Source organism: Caretta caretta, chromosome 2, assembly GCF_965140235.1.
Source record: "Caretta caretta isolate rCarCar2 chromosome 2, rCarCar1.hap1, whole genome shotgun sequence".
NCBI lineage: Eukaryota > Metazoa > Chordata > Testudines > Cheloniidae > Caretta > Caretta caretta.
Genome location: NC_134207.1, coordinates 234,771,818 through 234,792,812, shown reverse-complemented (window position 1 = coordinate 234,792,812; position 20,995 = coordinate 234,771,818). Strand labels below are relative to the sequence as shown.

The following is a 20,995-nucleotide window of genomic DNA, read 5'->3' as shown; positions in this document are numbered from 1 at the left end:
TCTTTCCTGGCTTTATAGAGGTCTCCTTTAAGGATCCAGAGACGTGGATTGGGAACTTTCCTTGCTCCAATTGATAGGAGGGGAACAAAAATTCTTTTTCTAACTGTTTGGCAAAACCAATTTTAGATAGTCTGAAAAAAATTACTTTCCCTTTCAATCCAGTTTCAGTTTATACCTATAATGTAATTCATTTATACCTGTAATGCAACTGGATTAATGAAAAACCCAAGCAGATTGTTATTGCATTACAGTAATGTTAATTCTGCCAAGTACTGCATATAGAAAAGCCAATTCCTTCCCCAAAGAGGTCATTTCACCTTATTTACAGTTTAACTTTCTGGTTCTCACACACGGTCAACTCACTGTTGGAGTGGCTGGGTTTTCATCTGCAAGATAGCCTTGACGCTTTAAAAATGTTTTGGTTTTGAATTATGAAAATTCTTAATTTTTTTTTTTTACACAAGACTAATATTTTTGGTCTGAACTACCATACTTCACAATAAGAGACAAGATGGGTGAGGGGTAATATCTTTTATTGGGCCAACTTCTATTGGTGAACGAGACCAGCTTTTGGGTTACACAGAGCTCTTCTTCAGGTCCACGAGGCTCTAAAGTTTCTCTCATTGTACCAACTTCTGGTGGTGAAAAATATATTGCCTTTTGCCCACCTTGTTGCTCTAATATGCTGGTATCAACACAGCTATGACACTGCAAACATACTTCACAATGTCCATTTAATTATTGCTGAAAGCGTAGAAAGCCAAAGCTTTTTGTTACCCTTTAGGGTGGAAAATGGAAATGGTTTAGCTTGCCAGTTAATTCTGAAATGGAATCACTAACCCAATATCCTGAAATTCTGTTCCAAGCTCAATTTAAATAAGACTACCATTGTCTACAAAAAAAGTGGAATTAAGTCCATAATGTATAACTGAAATGGGAAGAGTAGCAAGAGGACTTCTTTAGTCAATCAGATTTATTTAGCAAGCCATTTAAAGATTGCAGTTATCACCTACTCTTTAGGGGCAACTTGATGCCATATCCTTGTCTATACAGTACTACTAAAAATACCCATTGCTGTCAATGTGCATAAGTGAGCCAATGCTGAACGTTATTTAACAGCAGCTGTAGGCCAAATAGCATTCTGTAATGTGGACAAGGTGACAGAAAAAGAGGAAAGTGTTTGTTTTCTAATATAACTTGCCCAGAAACGGAGAATGGCTGAACAGCCATGTAAGACGGGCTCAAGAAGAACAATACAAAATAGAGCATCTTTTCCCACCACCCACACACAAATACTACTCAGTACTTCACAGTGATCTCTCTCAGTCATCGTGCTACCAGATTTCTTGAAGGAACAGTGGCCAAACGTGGATGGTGACAGCTAGGAACCTAAATCCACATTTATGTGCCTGTTTTTAAAAAGGCCTGATTTTCAGAGGTGCAGCACACAGCTACAGACATACTCTTAAGGCAATGAGAGCTGCAAGTGCTCTGGAATTTTTTTTTTTAAGTCAGACGACAGGTTTGTTTTAGGTGCCTAAATATGGATTTAGGTATCTAACTTCAACAATCCAGTTTTAAAAATTGTAATTCAGAGTTAATATTGTGAAACCAAGGGCCCATTTTATAAGTCTTGAAAGTAAGTTACATGCCTGCTGCATTCGTTGAAATCCATTAATGCGAATGGACAAGTTATACAAGGAAAAGCTAAGCTTTGCTGGGACCTCTCAAAGTGTTTAAGAGCCCTTCTGTGTGCTGTGGAGATGTTTGTGAACCTCTGACTTAGTATTTCAGATCCCAAGTCTCAAAGTTTACGATTAAAATAATAGATACAAATTTTATTGTCCCATCCCTACAGTGAGAAATAAAATGCAACGTACATCTTCCTTTTACCTCAAGTAACCTCTCTGCATCACCCACAGAATGAATTTGCCCTTAGTGCCAAGCACTAATTTCTCTAATCCAAAACTAAACTACAAGGGAGAATCTCTCCAAAAAGGATGCAGACAATTCAGTTCAATTCAGTTCAGGTGAACAGCGATTAGTCCACAGATTTGTTGTATTTTCCTGGACTGATGCACAAATGCCTTCCTTCCTTTCCATCCCCTCTCCTCCTCCCCACCCCAAACAGTGGTTATGAAAGTCAATGTAATTCAACCATCACATAAGGTACTTTTAAAAGATGATTTGCCAATTCAAACTAAATATGTTAAATAGTGACTTAAGGACTTTATTAAAGTGTTCAACTACTAATTCCTCTATCTTCAAATCACTCATCGCCCACAAACCAGTGTCCTATTTTGAAACTAGTGGATTCTACATACTTTGCTATCCTAGACAAATTGGAAGATGTCTGTTCCTTGTAGCCCCTGAGTTAAGCAAACTATGGCTTATGAAACTGGATATTCCCCCCAGATAATTTTTTGTTTTATTTTTAATCTAGTATAGCCCCTTAATAGTTTAATGTAGCTGCCCCAGAATTAAAATATTCCACTGTCGGTATAAGCAGTCACTAAATATTTTGCTGTCCCTAATATTTTGTTGCTGTAGATGACTGCCTGCTTTCCCTTTATGGAAAAGGCTCCTTACATGGTATCATGACATGGACATGATAAATTATCACCCCAAACAGCTGAAGCAGTGCAAGAATTTATTTGGAGGCATGTTTAATTTTATATAATTTAGTACCTGTGAAAGGTGCCAGATTTTCAGTGTCCAGAGCTGTCACTTTCCATCCACAGAAGAGATACTGCACATTTGGAGCAATAAGAGCTCCCCAAATATGGCCCAGTGAGTGCCTCAGCCCTGACCTGGAGAGGTTACATTTAGGACTGATAACATAGTCCAGTTACCATGACTACTGAATGCTTCATCTGTCTAATAGTGCCAAGTACACCAATTAGTTCTTGTAAAAATAGTGATTTTTTTTTTGTAGTGTGGACAACTTTCCGGAGATTTTAAGGCTAGAAGGTATCATTAATGATCACCTACTCTGACCTCCTGCATAATCCAGAGCACCTCACCCAATAATTCCTGCATAAAGCCCATAACTTCTGATTGAGCTAGAGCAGAATGCACTGAGATCAACTCATATCATAAAGACCACTGAATGACCATCAGAGAATAATGTATTTGTGAATCTACTCCAGGTCAGTAATAACAATGGTGACCTAGATATGTAATAATCCATATTCATTTCCAATCCCCAGGTCTGTTTCAGAACCTTCAGAGGCAAGTTTTAGATTATATATGTGAACCACTAGCATTTCCATTCTAAGGATTCGTACGAACATCAACGGATTCAGTAGGTGATCAAGCAGAAGCAAATTCTGGCCTTGTCTACTCCAGCCGCTTTTGGAAAACCTCCCATTACTTCACCTCCCTGATGGTACCAATGGCAGTAGCACTAATGTTTTTAACCACTGTTACATAAACCTGGCACCTAGACAGTGTGGTAAAAACACTGGTACCCAGAGAACGCTAACTCTCCAACTGTTGCTATGATCAATGCAGCTGCACCAGTGCTAGTGAAATGGTGGTAGACTTCCCAAAGAAGGATAGTGCAGACCAAGCCTTTGCAAACAGTCAGGGCATTCTTTTGCAGAGGAGCAATTTGAGCTGGAAAATCTAGAGAGGAAAATAAAAGCATTTGAAAAAGTAAACATTATTTTGATAACTATTATAATTTTGATAAATATTTTGGTAAATATTATATCTTAATATTATAGTAAATATATTAGCATTGTCATTCCTGTATCTTGTTAGCATAAAGGCTTTTTAAAAGCACCTTTTATCTGCTAAGTCTGTACAATTATTGGAATATGCCAGAACTCTATGAAAGAATATTGCATACACGTAATAAGAATAACTATTACAAAATATGCTAAGAGTATTTCATTATGGGCAGAGGAAAGAATTCTTTAAAAAACTCCCACATTTTCCATTGTAATATACATTTGAGTCAGAGTGTAAAATATTCTCCATTATACACTGGTTTTAGGTTCTCTGAATTGGTTACGTCTGTAGTGTACTCCTCCAAGGATTCCAGCTGTCTGGCTGCCTACAGAGGAAAAACTGAGCTTGAAGAGTAGAAAAAGAAAAAGAAAAAAAATACTAAAATTGCCTGTTTTGCTTGAAGTTTATAGTCAGGATAAACTATTTTGGTTGTGCCCAAGGCCTGCAAATAACAAAGTAAAGAGCACAATACAGAACAGAATATACCAGCAAGTACATAGCATTGTCGAAGTTCTCTTGTGCACTGGATAGAAATTCATTGTTTACATACATCAATCATGATTTGCCACAGGGTATTTCTTGAGTTACTACATATCTTTAATACAAAGGAAAAGAGAGGAAAAGAAAACCGCTATTTCTATCTGCTTAGTTCTGTTTTGTTGGTTTATGACCTTTTTAAAACTAAGAATAGAGTTCAACTTGCAAAGCTTAAGTAAAGTGAACTGATTACAAACTCGCCTCCCGTTATCCAAAGTAGGGTGCTTTTAAGGTTCTCTGGACATTCTCAAATCTCATTAGCATACCACAAATTCAATGATATAGCCAAATATCCTTAAGGGAATACCAATCATCATTTAAACTCCCCATTCCTTTAGAATTTTGCCATCTATTAAATGTCCAAAATCCACTGTAGTGGCGATTTCTCAGCATTATCCCTCCTGGCACTGAAAAAAAAAAAATCAACCCACATAATACTGCATGAAATGAGATTCTTAAAAAAACAAACCAAGCTGTTCACACACTCTGGTCCCAGCCTATACCTATTCTGCGTGTAGAGCTCTCACTGAGTCAACAGGACTTCCAAATGCAGAGTCCCTCTAGTCCTGGGGGTGTAAAGCCACTCATCATAGCATAACTAAACATGCACTTTTATTGGGGAATTATATCAGATGATACTTCTGATGTGGACACAAGATAGATAAAACAAACAGCATGGTTGAACACAGGGTGGATTTGATTTAAATCAAATTGATTTAAATCACTAGTCAGAAAGACTCTGTTAATCATGGATTTCTACATAAAAGTGCATTCTTGTTAGTTGTTATAACCTTAAGACAGATATATCAGAAAATGAATGATTGTTTGGTTATTTTATTTACCAAAGGTAATTGAAGCAGATATTTATGACGTCTTTGGGAGGTGAACTATCTCCAATTCAACAGGTTAATCATTTGGAGGATTTTCTTGCCATGCTGTATTAGGAGGTGATCATCATCAGACAGACATTTAAATTATTTTATGTAATTAAAACCACGTTATGTACTCTGGGTTTTTTTCTTCAACAGCAAACATAATATTTTTATAAAACAAGCATATGAATTTTTTAATTTAGTTCAACATTCAAGTTTTTTAAAATCAGGTTTCTTTTTGTTAAAATTGTTTTTAACTGAAATAGTTAAATGAAATATTTTTAAAAACCACCAAAAATTAAATCGACTGTGTCAGCCAGGTCAACAAGAGAAACTTAAAATATTGGCTTCTGCAACTAACTCAGTCGTCTTCACCTTCATTTTCCTGTTTGTTCATAATCTGGAAAAGAAAAAAACAAGCTTTCCTGCTTTTTCAGGTCCAAAACAGTTTTTCAATTTGGAATGAATTAGTCCAAAGGAAGAAAATATTCTTTCTACACTGGCAGAAGAAGCTATTGCTGTTAAAAGTGAGATCATCACGTCAGCAGTCTCTGAATCCAAGTGCTTAAGTGACTTCCACCAGTTCACTGGTGTGACTTTCTTTAAAACATCATCAGCAAACATTTATTTCTTGAATGGTTCACCCTTAGCTCTGAAGAAAGACAAGGAGGACTTGTGGCACCTTAGAGACTAACCAATTTATTTGAGCATGAGCTTTCGTGAGCTACAGCTCACTCTGCTCAAATAAATTGGTTAGTCTCTAAGGTGCCACAAGTACTTTTTTTTTTGCTAATACAGACTAACATGGCTGCTACTCTGAAAACTTAGCTCTGAAGTTTATTATAGTTGGCATTATGGAGGGATGATTGCTGGTTGTCCATGTCATAGCCAACTCCTCTTCTTCAGCAGTGAAGGTTTGACCCCAGTACCGAGTATTGAGAATATTTGCAAGAAAATTAGCTGGAAATAGTGCTTGTTCCATTCATTTTTTTAATGCTTGTAATTTAACTCTGTCATTGCATATTTCTCTTTTTAAGATCTCACTCAGTTCCTTCCAAATTTCAACAGCGTCAGCAATAAAACAGCTGTTTCCCTGCATTTTGTTCAAGGCTTCAGAAATGGGGTTCAGGGTACTCAGCATGTGTTCAGCATTTCTCTTATGCCCAGTGTTGAGAACTTTGGCTGTGACAGTGCCATACATTTTTTCATAATTTTGTTCACAAACTGTCATCAGATTAGGCCAGTTCTCGATATCGTGCTCAAAACAGTCCACTACTGAGTTCCATTGCACGTCTTGTGGGAGAGTTAGCTTGGTTCCTCCCACTTTTTTCAGAGCAGCTGCTGCAAAGTGGTTGTTACGGGAAGTATTTTGCAGTTTCAATAGCATTAGCCTTTATTTCTGGAACACTGAAGTCTTTGGCTAGGAGGTGCATCAAATGAGCACTGCAGTCGTATGCTATTAGCTTGGGACTCTCTTCTAAATAATCTCTTCATCTTGGATACATTTGCCACATTGTCTGTGACCAAGCTGCGTACTAGACTTTTGAATTTCTTTTCAGTTTGTTATAGATTTTACTGCTACTTCTGGTAAATATTCTTCCGTGTGTGCATTTACTGATGTATCCTCATAAGTGCTGACTCCGTGGGTGCTGCAGCCCTGCAGCACCAACAGGGAAAAATTAGCTCCACACCCACCAGCAGGAATATGAACGAGAGGCTGCTAGGCAACTCTGACACCACATTCTACAAGCTATTACCCTATGATCCCACTGAGGGTTACCAAAAGAGACTGCACCATCTGCTCAAGAAACTCCCTGAAGAAGCACAGGAACAAATCTACACAGGCACACCCCTAGAGCCCTGACCAGGGGTATTCTATCTGTGACCAAGATCCATAAACCTGGGAATCCTGGATGCCCCATCATCTCAGGCATTGGCACCCTGACAGCAGGATTGTCTGGCTATGTGGACTCTCTCCTCAGGCCCTAGGCTACCAGCTATCTTTGAGACATCACTACAATCCACTGAAAAAAGAAAAAGGAGGACTTGTGGCACCTTAGAGACTAACAAATGTATTTCAGCACAAGCTTTCATGAGCTACAGCTCACTTCATAAAGTGAGGTGTAGCTCACGAAAGCTTGTGCTCAGATAAATTTGTTAATCTCTAAGGTGCCACAAGTCCTCCTTTTCTTTTTGCGGATACAGACTAATATGGCTGCTGCTCTGAAACCTACAATCCATTGGTGATCTTCCTGAAAACACCATCCGAGCCACTATGGATGTAGAAACTCTCTACACCAATATTCCACACAAAGATGGACTACAAGCCATCAGGAACAATATCCCCAATAATGTCATGGCAAACCTGGTGGCTGAACTTTGTGACTTTGTCCTCACCCACAACTAATTTAGATTTGGGGACAATTTATACCTTCAAATGAGTGGCACTGCTATGGGTACCTGCATGGCCCCATAGTATGCCAACATTTTTATGGATGACTTAGAACAATGCTTCCTCAGCTGTCATCCCCTAGTGCCTCTCCTCTATTTGCGCTACATTGATGACATCTTCATCACATGGACCCACGGGAAGGAGGCCATTGAGGAATTCCACCAGGATTTCAAAAATTTCCATCCCACCATCAACCACAGCCTGGACCAGTCCACACAAGAGATCCACTTCCTGGACACTACTGTGCAAATAAGCAATGGTTACATAAACACCACCCTATACCAGAACCCTACTGACCACTATACTTACCTACTTGCCTCCAGCTTCCATCCAGGACACATCACACAATCCATTGTCTACAGCCAAGCTCTAAGATACAACCACATTTGCTCCAATCCCTCAGGCAGAGACAAACACCTACAGGATCTCTTTCAAGCATTCTTAAAACTACAGTACCCACCTGCTGAAGCAAAGAAACAGATTGACAGAGCCAGAAGGGTACCCAGAAGTCACCTACTACAGAACAAGCCCAACAAAGAAAGGAACAGAATGCCACTAGCCATCACTTACAGCCCCTAACTAAAACCTCTCCAATGCATCATCAAGGATCTACAACCTATTCTGAAGGACAATCCCACATTCTCACAGACCTTGGGAGACAGGCCAGTCCTCGCTTACAGACAGCCCCCCAACCTGAAGCAAATACTCACCAGCAACCACACACCACACAACAAAAACACTAACCCAGGAACCAATCCCTGCAACAAACCGCATTGCCAACTCTGTCCGCATATCTATTCAAGGGACATCATCATAGGACCTAATCACATCAGCCGCACCATCAGGGACTCGTTCACCTGCACATCTAGCAATGTGATATATGCCATCATGTGCCAGCAATGCCCCTCTGCCATGTACCTTGGCCAACCAGACAGTCTCTGTGCAAAAGAATAAATGGACACAAATCAGACATCAAGAATTGTAACATTCAAAAACCAGTAGGAGAACACTTCAGTCTCCCTGGACACTGAATAACAGACTTAAAAGTGGCAATTCTTCAACCGAAAAAACATCAAAACCAGATTTCAATGAGAAACTGCAGAACTGGAATTAATTTGAAACCTGGACACCATCAAAAGAGGCCTGAATAAAGACTGGGAGTGGATGGGTCACCACAAAAAGTAGTTTTCCCTCTGATATTCACCCCTTCTTGTCAACTGTTGAGAATAGGCCACTTCCACCTTTATTGAATTGTCCTCGTTAGCACTGACCCCCCACTTGGTAAGGCAATTCCCATCTTTTCATGTGCTGTAATATATATACTGCTTACTGTATTTTTCATTCCATGCATCTGATGAGTGGGTTTTAGCCCATAAAAGCTTATGCCTAAATAAATGGGTTAGTCTCTAAGGTGTTTCCAGTTCAGTACTACATCTGAGGCTACATATCTGAAACTCCACTTATTGGTCAAATTTCTTCAGTATAGATCCTCGCAAATTTCCCTCCAGGTACCAATTAACAGTAAATGTGGCAGTGGTTTCATGTGGATTACCAGACAACTTCCAGGTGGTAAAGACTTTTTGACCCTACTAACTTGGACTGAATTTGAGCCAGTGCCCTAGAGTTGACAGGCACTGTACATTATTACCAATTCTTTTAATATAATTATAAAGAGGACTGGGTGGTTATCAAAAATCTAGGCAATTTCTACACAGGAAGTTTTTGCATTTTGGCTCGAAGACAAAAATGTGATTTTAAGTCTCCAATCCAGGATGCAAATGAATAAAGAGATGAATGTGCTGGGGACATATTATGTGACAAATAAAGATGAATAAATAAAAATGATGGGGCTACTACTATATTTTCAGTTCTCCAGTCATCGGGTATGACCTGCCAAGTTCATGGTTTCATTAAAAAATCCTTGTGTGATGCATGGCCAGAAAGGGTTAAGCATCCTGCAAAATAAATGACTCAAATTCAACCCTTAAAGGCATATGGGGAGATAATGTTTGTGTTTCTGTGTATTTACATTTATAGGAGTAGTGGTCAACAATGTAATCAACAGTCCCTGTCTATGCTGTATTGTGATCATTCACAAAAAGAAAAGGAGTACTTGTGGCACCTTAGAGACTAGCCAATTTATTTGAGCATAAGCTTTCGTGAGCTACAGCTCACTTCATCGGTTGCAAGTTCACGAAAGCTTATGCTCAAATAAATTGGTTAGTCTCTAAGGTGCCACAAGTACTCCTTTTCTTTTTGCGATTACAGACTAACACGGCTGTTACTCTGAAACCTGTGATCATTCAGAGATCAAAAGTACATCCTAGCATTTAAATGAATTGTAAACACGGGAAATCACTGTATTCATCTCTCTTTGAAATGTACAGCAAGTCATCGGTGAATGGTGGAGGAACAGGCAATTGTCTTATGTTAATTCATATAGCTAAGTACCGGTGATAGACTGCTTTATGTTAATCTGTGTGAATAATTAACAATGATGTTTAGGAAATAAGAGCCTTTTGTTCCCCGAGGGACTCCAACTTGTCAAAGAAGACCTGAAATTGTATAAAAGATTCTTGGGTCCTGATCCTTTTAAATCTCACATCTGTTTGAGGTTTCATACAGGGGAAGCCTAAGCCACAAGGACTGAGATCCCCAGTTCTGACTGGACTGCCCTGAAATATAACCATTGGACAATAATCTATTGACTATTTCTGAAAGAACTCTTTGCAACTACATACATCTCTGCTATGTATCTGCACCTCAAGAACTGAACTCATGTCTGTATGCATACTGATCTTTTAACCATACTCTCTCTTTTCTTTTTTAATAAATTTTAGTTTAGTTAATATGAACTGGCTGTAGCATGTATTTGGGTAAGATCTGGAATATTCATTAACCTGGGAGGTAATGTGTCCGATCCTTTGGTATTGGTAGAACCTTTTCTTTTATATAATGAAATAAGATTTTCAGAAATCTTCATCATATTTGACTGGGGTACCTGGATGGAGGCCTGAGGCTGGATTACTTCAAGAGAACTTTATTGTTGGCTTCTGGGCAACTAGTGAGGTAATAAAGAAGCTGTTTTATGCTGTCTTGGTAAATCTAAGTATTGAAAATATCCACCAGCTTTGGGGATTATCTGCCCCATTCTTTTCACCCTAATTGAGTGACCTCAGCTGGCCCCCACTGGGACCCCGGTCACACCTTGCTATTGGGCTTACAATTTCATGTGCCAGTTCCTTTAATGGTCTTGGATGGGAGATTATTCAGGCCCCTTGATTTGGTCACATTAAGCTATTTGAGTTTGGCTTCCACCTTGGATGTGATAATTTCAGCTTCTGTATTCTTGTTCCCATTAGCCATCCTGCCACTTCCCCCAAGCTCCTCATTACCTTTATTAAAAACTGAGGCAATTCCAAACCTCCTCCAGATTCAAATCCTTGGGTTCTTCAGTTCAATCCTCTTCCCTAATTTCCTTAATTTTTTAAAGTCTGCACTTTTAAAATCAAGGATCCTATTCACAGACATCTTTTGGTTTATCCTTCCATTTAGTTTAAATTGAATTAACTCATGATCGCTTGAATCAAGTTTGTCCTCTATAACCAGTTCTTCTATGAGGTCCTCACTGCTTACCAGTATTAAATCTAAAATGGCATCACCTCCTCTGGGTTCGGTGACTATTTGTAGATAAAATCGGTCAGCTATCACATCTAGAAATATCTTGGTGCTACTAGTATTAGTAGCATTCGTCCTCCAGTCTATACCTGGGAAATTAAAGTCTCCCATAATCACACAATTCTCAGCAGTATTTATACACAGTGATTTACCTTTTTAAACTTGACTTTCTCCACAAGGTTCTGATTCTCAAAAAGTGCCCTTTAAAGGCTGCATGTTACAAGCCTTTACAAACTGCAACACACTGCCTCCATCAGGGTGATTTTGCAAAGAATTACTAGTCAGCTAGTAACTACCAGCACAACTAGTAAGCCTTAGATGTAGCAAACTGCTCTTGCTTATTTTTGTGAATAGACATTTTAAAAGTGTAAATTGCAATTCCTATCAGAACTATCAAAAACTGGGCTTACTGGTTAGAGATTTGTGAGAGCTACAGGTAGCATTTATCACTAAGTCACCTGCAAAGTATCTGGGGCCAAATTTGGGGCCTTTATTTACTGCTCTGCACTCTCCCCTGTGCAGACACAACCTAGATGATGCAAAGGTATCTTTAAGCCATATTTTTTCTCCTTCTGCAGCTGCACTTTCCAGGAGGCAAAGCACAGAATCTAGCCCCTGGACTTTTCAAGGTGATATTCCTAAAGATAGCCTGGAGATTCAGATTTATGATTGTAATGGGAAATGTTTTAAGGAAAAGTAGGAATTTCCATGATCCTGTTACCTATTCAGCAGCTCTGAATGCAGCAGAAAAATAATTAGTTTACTAACAATTAGTTAATGGGGTTGTGATGGGGTTCGACTCACCACGCTAGCACCTCCTCCTGGTCATCTTGCGGATCAGCTCCACAGGTCAGTATGTCAACTCTTGGTGGTGTCTCGCCCGCCATCACTTCTGCCCCTGGACCCATGTCACTCCAAGAACCTCGGTATCCTCTTCAGGACACCACCCTCTGGCTGTGCCACATTCTGGACTCACAGTATTGCAGTCCAATGGTCCAGCCACTTCCTCAATGGCGAGTGGTGTGGGGGGGACCCAGGCCAGGGACCCTGTAGATGGCAGCCACGTGCTGTGTCCCCTCGAACCCCTCAGTCTACTTTCCTGGGCCACTTCCCCGCAGCCCTAGTACCTTCTTCACCTTTATCTCAGGGCCTCAGCATGCCAGTCTTAGCAGCCAGCCAGGAGCTCTCTCTAGCTTTCCCGGTCCCTGCTGGCAACATTGCTCTGTCCAGGGTTCTGGTGCTCCTTCTTCCTGCTAGGAGCCTGTTCTTCCCTCCTTGAGCTCCAGAAGCCGCTCTGCCCTGCAGTCCTTCTTATATGGGCCTGCCCAGGCCTGACTGGCTGCTCACAGCCCCTCTCGAACTGGCTGCCTCCTGTACAGCCTCCCTAGGGCTCGATTATCTCTTATGGGCCAGTGTGGGGCAGATGCCCCATCACGAGGATCTAAAATACAAATCATATCAATTCTGAACTTAAATTTCCCTTGGAAACTTTCATTGAAAAATTCATTATTGCAGATATCTGTGCCTTCCTTTAAAGATTTAGGGCTAGATCCATGAAGGGATTTAAGTGACTCACTGCCAAATCCTCCTCTGCTTGATGTGGTGCAGGGATCTGAACTCAGGTTTGCCCCCTCCCAGGTGAGTGCCCTTACTCCTGGGCTATAGGGTTATTCTCATGCTTTCCCTGACCCACTGATCATTAAGTATTTCATACAAAGTGAAACAGCTGGAACAGGCAACACTGAGGGAGTCAAACTCCTACCCTGCTCTTCTTGGGACTTCCACAAACCAGAAGGGAGACATAGTAGCAGCCAAAGTTAATCTCTTGTCCCTCCGTTGCTATATAGATGGTGACTGACAGGACAGTTGATGAGAAGCTACAGTAGGGAAAGGACAGCAGAGCTGCTGCTAGGGATGCATTGTCATGTACCCTTCCCTTTAGACCTGGTCTACACTACAAAATTAGATGCCTTGCATTGGCTTTGTTGTGCAAGGGTCTAAACTTAAATTTGTCTCCCACTGATGTAAGTGCTCCATTACAGCAACGCAGTAACACCACCTTCCTGTGCAATGTTGAGCCATGACTGATGTACTCAGATAGATGAGGCACAATTGTAGACACTGTGTGACCTATGTCGACCCTAACAGTCCTCCAGAAGCTGTCCCACAATGCCTGACACTGATCACTCTGCTCACAATTGTGAACTCCACTGTCCAGGGCTCATAGGAACAGAAACCCCACCTCTACCACCTTTAAAACCCTGCAAATTTTTGAAATGCCTTTTCCTGATTGTTCAGCTTGGTGAGCATACCTAGCAGCTGTCCACTGTTGTGTGCAATTGCCCAGCTGACCAAGCCAGCTACATGATTTAGATGCACTCTGGTTTGGAGGAGACAATAAATATTGGATCTCCTGGGACTGTGAGGAGAAGAGGCCGTGCAGGCACAGCTCCAGATCAGCCACAGAAATATGGACATCTGTGAGCAGATTGCATGGAGGATGCAAGAGAAGGGGTACAACAGGGACCAGCAGCAGTGCTATGTGAAGGCAAAGGAACTGTGGGAGGCATACCAGAAGGTCAGGGTGTTGACACACCAGTGCCAAGCTTCAGACCTGCCACTTTTACAAAGAACTACATGCCATACTTGGCAGAGACCCCACCACCACCCTGCAGACCACAGTCAATACCACCGAAGCCCAAGACACAAATCACTGGTGTGAACAGTGATGAGGAGGATGGGAGACATGCAGCCAGGGATCCATTGATGCTGTGAGCAAGGACCTTGTGTAAAACTTCAGAGGAACAAAGCTGTGAACCTTAACTTTCACTTCCTGTTGTGACGATATGATGAGGGTGTCCCACCCAACACAAGGCCTGAAGGAATTAAGGTGGGTAGGTGGGCCAATTATCCACCTAAACTGCACCTGAAGGAGAAGCCAGGGAGTGAGGACTAATTAGAGATGAGGCTCAGCTGGACAGGACCCGGAGGGGCCTGTATAAAGCCTATTAGCTGAGAGTAGAGGGGGGCTGCAGAGAAAGAGGCTACAGTCACTGTTAGGGTGACAGCAGGCAAGGTAGAAAGTAGCTCGGTGATACAGCAGTAAGGGATAGAACTGTGCAGACCTTGACTCCTTGTTGTAGGGGCCCTGGGCTGGAACCCAGTGTGAGGCAGGTCTGGGTTCCCCTACCAGTCACTGGACAGTGGTGCAGTTTGGGGGCAGTGAGAGGAAAGACTGCTTGGGACAGTGGGTCCTGAGAGACTTTGATACCCCAGAAGGTAAGGACAATGGTGACTTGGCCAGTGGGCTAAGCCACAAAGTAGAGGTGCTGCAGTTCTAGACCAGCGAGAGAGGGGCCACAGGATGAGTGACTGAGGTAATGGGCTGAGTGACCACTAGACAGGGCGCAGACAATGGCAAGCTGATTCCCCAGAGGAGCACAAGGAGGTGTCACTGCGCAGAGAGTGGAGCAAAGCCCCTGACAGACTATATTGACATGGTACGTCTGTTTGTTTTATCTGCAGCTGCTGCGGTTGCAGCCTTGAGGCGTTCCCCGTCCACACCCATGGAATGCCTGAGCTACATAAGGAGAAAGAAAAGGACTTGGGACGAAATGTTCAGCAAGATTCTGCAAGCCAGTGCTGCATCGGACCACAAGCAGATGGCCTGGAGGGTGAATACTGCAGATTGTATGGAGAAGGAAAGACCAGACAGGAGAAAGTCCCAGCAGAAAAAGGAGAGGGAGACACTTCAGGACATAATGGGCTTCTCTAGCAGCATATACAGACTCCGCAGACTCTTGTGGACCTACAGATTCAACAATCCCAAGCTCATCTCCCTTTGCAGTACACAGAGAACTCCATTTTAGCACCTCCCGACACCCATTCTCAATATTCCACACAGCATCAGAGGCCACATCCCTATCCTTATTACTCCACCCCAGGGGACAGTAAGGGCAACCACAGCTTCGCATACAGCAACTGTGGCCTTCCACAGGTCAGTGTATGTGGAACCAAAATGGACATGAATGTTCCTTCCCCTTGTTAAGTTCGGTTCTATTAAGTTTTTAATATATTTTCTTTTAAATTGCACAGAATTTTCTTTGCACTGGTTTTGTTAGTCAATAAAATTCAATTCTTTGGAAAATAACTCACCTGTATTAGTTCCCTACATATGCTGCAGAGTGTACAGTAGTACTGAAGGCTCCCACTTGTTACCATACAGTGTGAAACAAAACCTATAGGATCAGTGGCAAATAGTGTAATGATCATAAATGTACAGCAAGCACCATAAAATTGATAGGTACATTGACAGTGTGATATTCATATGTACACGAAGCACCACACAATTTCTAACAGGCCCCAAAACTGCAGGGTCAGTGTGATGGGGTGTGCATGCCCCGCACTGGGACGACAGAGGTCAATTCCTTTCTTTGGGCCGAGGAGGACACGTCCCCTTGACCCTGCTGGGTGTGCTCTGGCTGGAGGCCAGGTATAAAAGGGAGCAGCCCAGTTCATTTGGGGCTGACCACCGGAGAGGAAGGAGGTGTGCTGCAGGCTCCTGCAGAAGGACTGCCAGCACTTCACGATGTGGAGGCCAGCCAGATGACAGCAACCCATGACCCCCAGGCTCTGGACACCATAGAGGGAGGAGAGAATGGGGGAACCATGAGAACACAAGCTGCGGAGAAGCAGGTAGGAAGTAATCTGGGGAGGTGGTGGGAGAACAAGAGACTAGCTTGACGTGGTTTGGCCGGATCCTTGATGAGCTGGTGGTGGGCAACCCCACCACTGATAGGGCCATCCATGGTTTGGGACCTGGTAGAGAGGGAGGGCCCAGGTCCCCATATCCTGGCCGCTGTCCATCATAGGGTGGTGGCCCATTTCACCAGCTCTATTGACTCTGGCTGCTAGGCCACACAGCCCTGATTGTGAGGGCAACTCTACTGACTCTGGCTGCTAGGCCACACAGTTGTGAGAGAGATGGCGGCGAGAGGGACTCTGACTGTTAGACCACCCCGGCCTGATAGAGAAGGCGAGTAGATTGCCTTTGGCTGTTATGCCACATTACTCCGAGACCCAGAGGGGTCACACAAACTGGGGGCCTATAACAACCTGTGCCCCATCCCAAAAGGGGACAGGTGTGCATGACCCGTGACAGCCAGATAGAGCACAGTCCACCACATTGCATTACTGTGGCTCACTCTTAAAGTGCTCTTTCAAGGCCTCCATGCGCTCTATAGCTCTGCACTCAGCTCTTCTAATAGCCCTTGTGTCTGGCTGTTCAAACCCAGTAGCCAGCCACTCCACCTTCACCCTGGCTGAAATTTTCCCCCCTTTACCTCGCAGATATTATCCTGGAGGCATATTATTATTACAGCAGGCAGCTATAACCATTGGAATATTTTTCTCACAGAGATCCACTCTTGTGAGTAATTAATGCCATTGTCTCTTCGAACTATCATTGTGCACCTGCTGAGCTGGTAGTAGAATATTCTCTTGGTGCTCTCGGGGTGGCCAGCATCTGGCTTCATGGGCAAGGGGTAGGCTGGGTCCCCTAGAACCATTACTGACATTTCAATATTGCCAGTAGTAATCTGCTAGTTGGGAAAGAATGTCTCTGCTTTCAGCTTTCTGAAAGACCTGACCAGCCAACATTGAAGTCAGTGAAGCATCTCTAGTGTCCCACCAATGTTTGCATAATCATAGGAAAGCAGTGCTTTCTTTTTATATACTTTGGGGCAAGGTGGGCCAGTCCCATAATAGGGATGTACATGCCATCTATTGCTTCATGGCAGTTTGGGAACCCTATTACTGCAAATCCATCTATTATGTCCTGCACATTGCCAGGAGTCACAGTCCTGTGTAGCAGAAGACAATTCATGGCCCTGCACACTTGCATGACAATGGCCCCCACAGTGGATTTTCCAACTCCAAGATGATTGCCCACTGACCGGTAGCAATCCAGCCTTGCAAGTATAACTGCGATCATCACTCACTTCTCCACTGTCAGTGCAGCTCTCATTCTGGTATCCCTGCACTGGAGGGCTGGGGTGAGCTCAGCACACAGATCCAGGAACGTGGCCTTTCACATCTGAAAGTTCTGCTGCGACTGCTCATCATCCCAAGCCTGCATTACAGTATGATCCAAGCAGGCAGTGCTCGTTTCTCAGGACCAGAAGTGGTGCTCCACCATCTGCAGTTGCTCTGTGAATGCCACCAATGACCTTGAATTGGTTTTCACTATGTCATAGAAATCTGTACTCCACAACAGTGTCATGTTCCCCACTGACCTGGTTCTTCTTGCTGCTCTGCCAGTACTGGAGGATTGTGTATCCTATGCTTGAAATGCTCATGACAGTAGTGCAGAGCTGTGCAGGTTCCATGCTTCGCTGAGTGATGGGAGACAGAAAGGAGGGCTGGGCAGGTACATGGGATTTTTAAAACAGGCACAAAAATTATCGGATATGGATGACATTATAGGATGGAGAAGGTTGCATTAAGTTGACCCCTTGCTCCCAGCCCTGAGGGACTTGTTTCTGCCCCACCATGTACTACCAATACTTCTCAAAAACAGTCCACCGGATGGTGGTGAATTCCACACTGGAATAGCGATCCACGATGCACTGCACTGTGCAGTGACACAGGCACTCCTGGTGAGCATGTGCAGTGCCAAAACAAGGGGCCAAGTATGCATGCACAAGAGCGATACACTAGCTGCGACATCTTTATGTGACATACTTTGTGTTAGCCAAAGTTTGTAGTGTAGACATGGCCATAATGATTGGGCTTGTTCAAATATTCCATTTACAAATTGCAGGGCATGCCTCAAAAAACTTCTATTTGTAATCAAATAGAAATTTTCTTCATAACACAAGTTGGGGGTCACAAGTGGGCCCTGGGCCACGGGTTGGACGCCATTGATTTACATGCTTGATGTGTGCTTGTTTCACTAGTAAGTTTCACCTCAGCGGTCTAGAAATAATTGAGTCAGTAAGTGGTTAAATTCTGAGATGGGAAAATTCATTATGCTAGTTCATCAGGGCACTACTTTAATAGGAAACTGTTTAGATACAGCACAAAAGAAAGCATTCATGGAGCAACTAGAGAACTTTCAGATATCATCATTGTCACTTTGGACCAAGCAGTCAGCCAATATTAGGGGCCTTGCCAGGTTGTTTCCTGTAGGAAGAGAAATTGATTATGCAAGTCAGGTATTTCTTTGGTGCAACCCTGTTCCTTTACAAAGCCTGTGCAGAAAGTTCTGCTTCATGAACATAAAAGAAAAACCAACAAACATCTAAGTCTTCCTTTCCAGAGAGTAACGTCCCCAAAAGATGCGTCTCAGCTTTCTCCCAGGGCCACATACCACTGCTTCTCTTGCTTTCTGCCTCACACAACTACAGCCAATCCCCTAACCACTGCATTTTGCAACTCATCACAAGGAAACCCCTCTTATTCTCCCTAGATAAGTTCTTGCTCAGGTCTTATCATTTTAAACTGGAAATAAAGCGTAATTTTTTCTATGGTGAGAGTAGTTAACCATTGGATCAATTTACCAAGGGTTGTGGTGGATTCTCCATGACAATTTTAAAGTCAAGATTGGATGTCCTTCTAAATGACCTGCTCCACGAATTATTTGGGGGAAGTTCTATGGCCTGTGCTATACAGGCGGTCAGACTCAATGATTACAAAGGTCCCCTCTGGCCTTAGCCCTGGTCTACACTAGGACTTTAGGTCGAATTTAGCAGCGTTAAATCGATTTAAACCTGCACCCGTCCACACAATGAAGCCCTTTATTTCGACTTAAAGGGCTCTTAAAATCGATTTCCTTACTCCACCCCTGACAAGTGGATTAGCGCTTAAATCGACGTTGCCGGCTCGAATTTGGGGTACTGTGGACACAATTCGATGGTATTGGCCTCCGGGAGCTATCCCAGAGTGCTCCATTCTGACCGCTCTGGACAGCGCTCTCAACTCAGATGCACTGGCCAGGTAGACAGGAAAAGAACCGCGAACTTTTGAATCTCATTTCCTGTTTGGCCAGCGTGGCAAGCTGCAGGTGACCATGCAGAGCTCATCAGCACAGGTGACCATGATGGAGTCCCAGAATCGCAAAAGAGCTCCAGCATGGACCGAACGGGAGGTACGGGATCTGATCGCTGTTTGGGGAGAGGAATCCGTGCTATCAGAACTCCGTTCCAGTTTTCGAAATGCCAAAACCTTTGTGAAAATCTCCCAGGGCATGAAGGACAGAGGCCATAACAGGGACCCGAAGCAGTGCCGCGTGAAACTGAAGGAGCTGAGGCAAGCCTACCAGAAAACCAGAGAGGCGAACAGCCGCTCTGGGTCAGAGCCCCAAACATGCCGCTTCTATGATGAGCTGCATGCCATTTTAGGGGGTTCAGCCACCACTACCCCAGCCGTGTTGTTTGACTCCTTCAATGGAGATGGAGGCAATACGGAAGTAGGTTTTGGGGACGAAGAAGATGATGAGGAGGAGGTTGTAGATAGCTCACAGCAAGCAAGCGGAGAAACCGGTTTTCCCGACAGCCAGGAACTGTTTCTCACCCTAGACCTGGAGCCAGTACCCCCCGAACCCACCCAAGTCTGCCTCCTGGACTCAGCAGGCGGAGAAGGGACCTCTGGTGAGTGTACCTTTTAAAATGCTATACATGGTTTAAAAGCAAGCATGTGAAAGGATTACTTTGCCCTGGCATTTGCGGTTCTGCCTTTGCAAAAGGTTTCTGGGGAGGGCAGCCTTATTTCGTCCTTCATGGTAGGACACTTTACCACTCCAGGCCAGCAACACGTACTGGGGAATCACTGTAGAACAAAGCATTGCAGTGTATGTTTGCTGGCATTCAACCAAAATCCGTTCACGCGGTGGGAGGAGGCAAAATGCGACCTTGTAATGAAAGCACATGTGCTATGTATGTAATGTTAACAGCAAGGTTTACCCTGAAAGAGTGTAGCGACTGTTTTATAAAATGTGTCTTTTTAAATACCGCTGTCCCTTTTTTTTTCTCCACCAGCTGCATGTGTTTCAATGATCACAGGATCTTCTCCTTCCCAGAGGCTAGTGAAGCTTAGAAAGAAAAAAAAACACACTCGCGATGAAATGTTCTCCGAGCTCATGCTGTCCTCCCACACTGACAGAGCACAGACGAATGCGTGGAGGCAAATAATGTCAGAGTGCAGGAAAGCACAAAATGACCGGGAGGAGAGGTGGAGGGCTGAAGAGAGTAAGTGGCGGGCTGAAGACAGGGCTGAAGCTCAAAGGTGGCGGCAGCGTGATGAGAGGAGGCAGGATTCAATGCTGAGGCTGCTGCAGGACCAAACCAGTATGCTCCAGTGTATGGTTGAGCTGCAGCAAAGGCAGCTGGAGCACAGACTGCCACTGCAGCCCCTCTGTAACCAACCGCCCTCCTCCCCAAGTTCCATAGCCTCCACACCCAGACGCCCAAGAACGCGGTGGGGGGGGCCTCCGGCCAACCAGCCACTCCACCACAGAGGATTGCCCAAAAAAAAGAAGGCTGTCATTCAATAAATTTTAAAGTTGTAAACTTTTAAAGTGCTGTGCTTAAAGTGCTGTGTGGCATTTTCCTTCCCTCCTCCACCACCCCTCCTGGGATACCTTGGTAGTCATCCCCCTATTTGTGTGATGAATGAATAACGAATGCATGAATGTGAAGCAACAATGACTTTATTGGCTCTGCAA

At 43.4% G+C, this 20,995-nt stretch overlaps 1 protein-coding gene across 2 annotated transcripts in view; it reads right to left on the bottom strand.

Moving 5' to 3' along the window:
- Window positions 1-985: 985 nt before the first annotated feature.
- Window positions 986-20,995, bottom strand: part of LOC125631351 (uncharacterized) — a 156,759-nt gene continuing 136,749 nt past the window's right edge. Inside the window, exons 3-4 of one of the 2 annotated variants that reach the window (XR_012667260.1) lie at window positions 12,079-12,715; window positions 986-3,627 (exon numbers count right to left, since the gene is read on the bottom strand). The gene's annotated coding sequence lies outside the window, so the exon portion shown is untranslated. Of the gene's footprint in view, window positions 3,628-12,073; window positions 12,716-20,995 lie in introns of those variants that run through there. The other variant, XR_012667261.1, reaches the window with a different exon arrangement.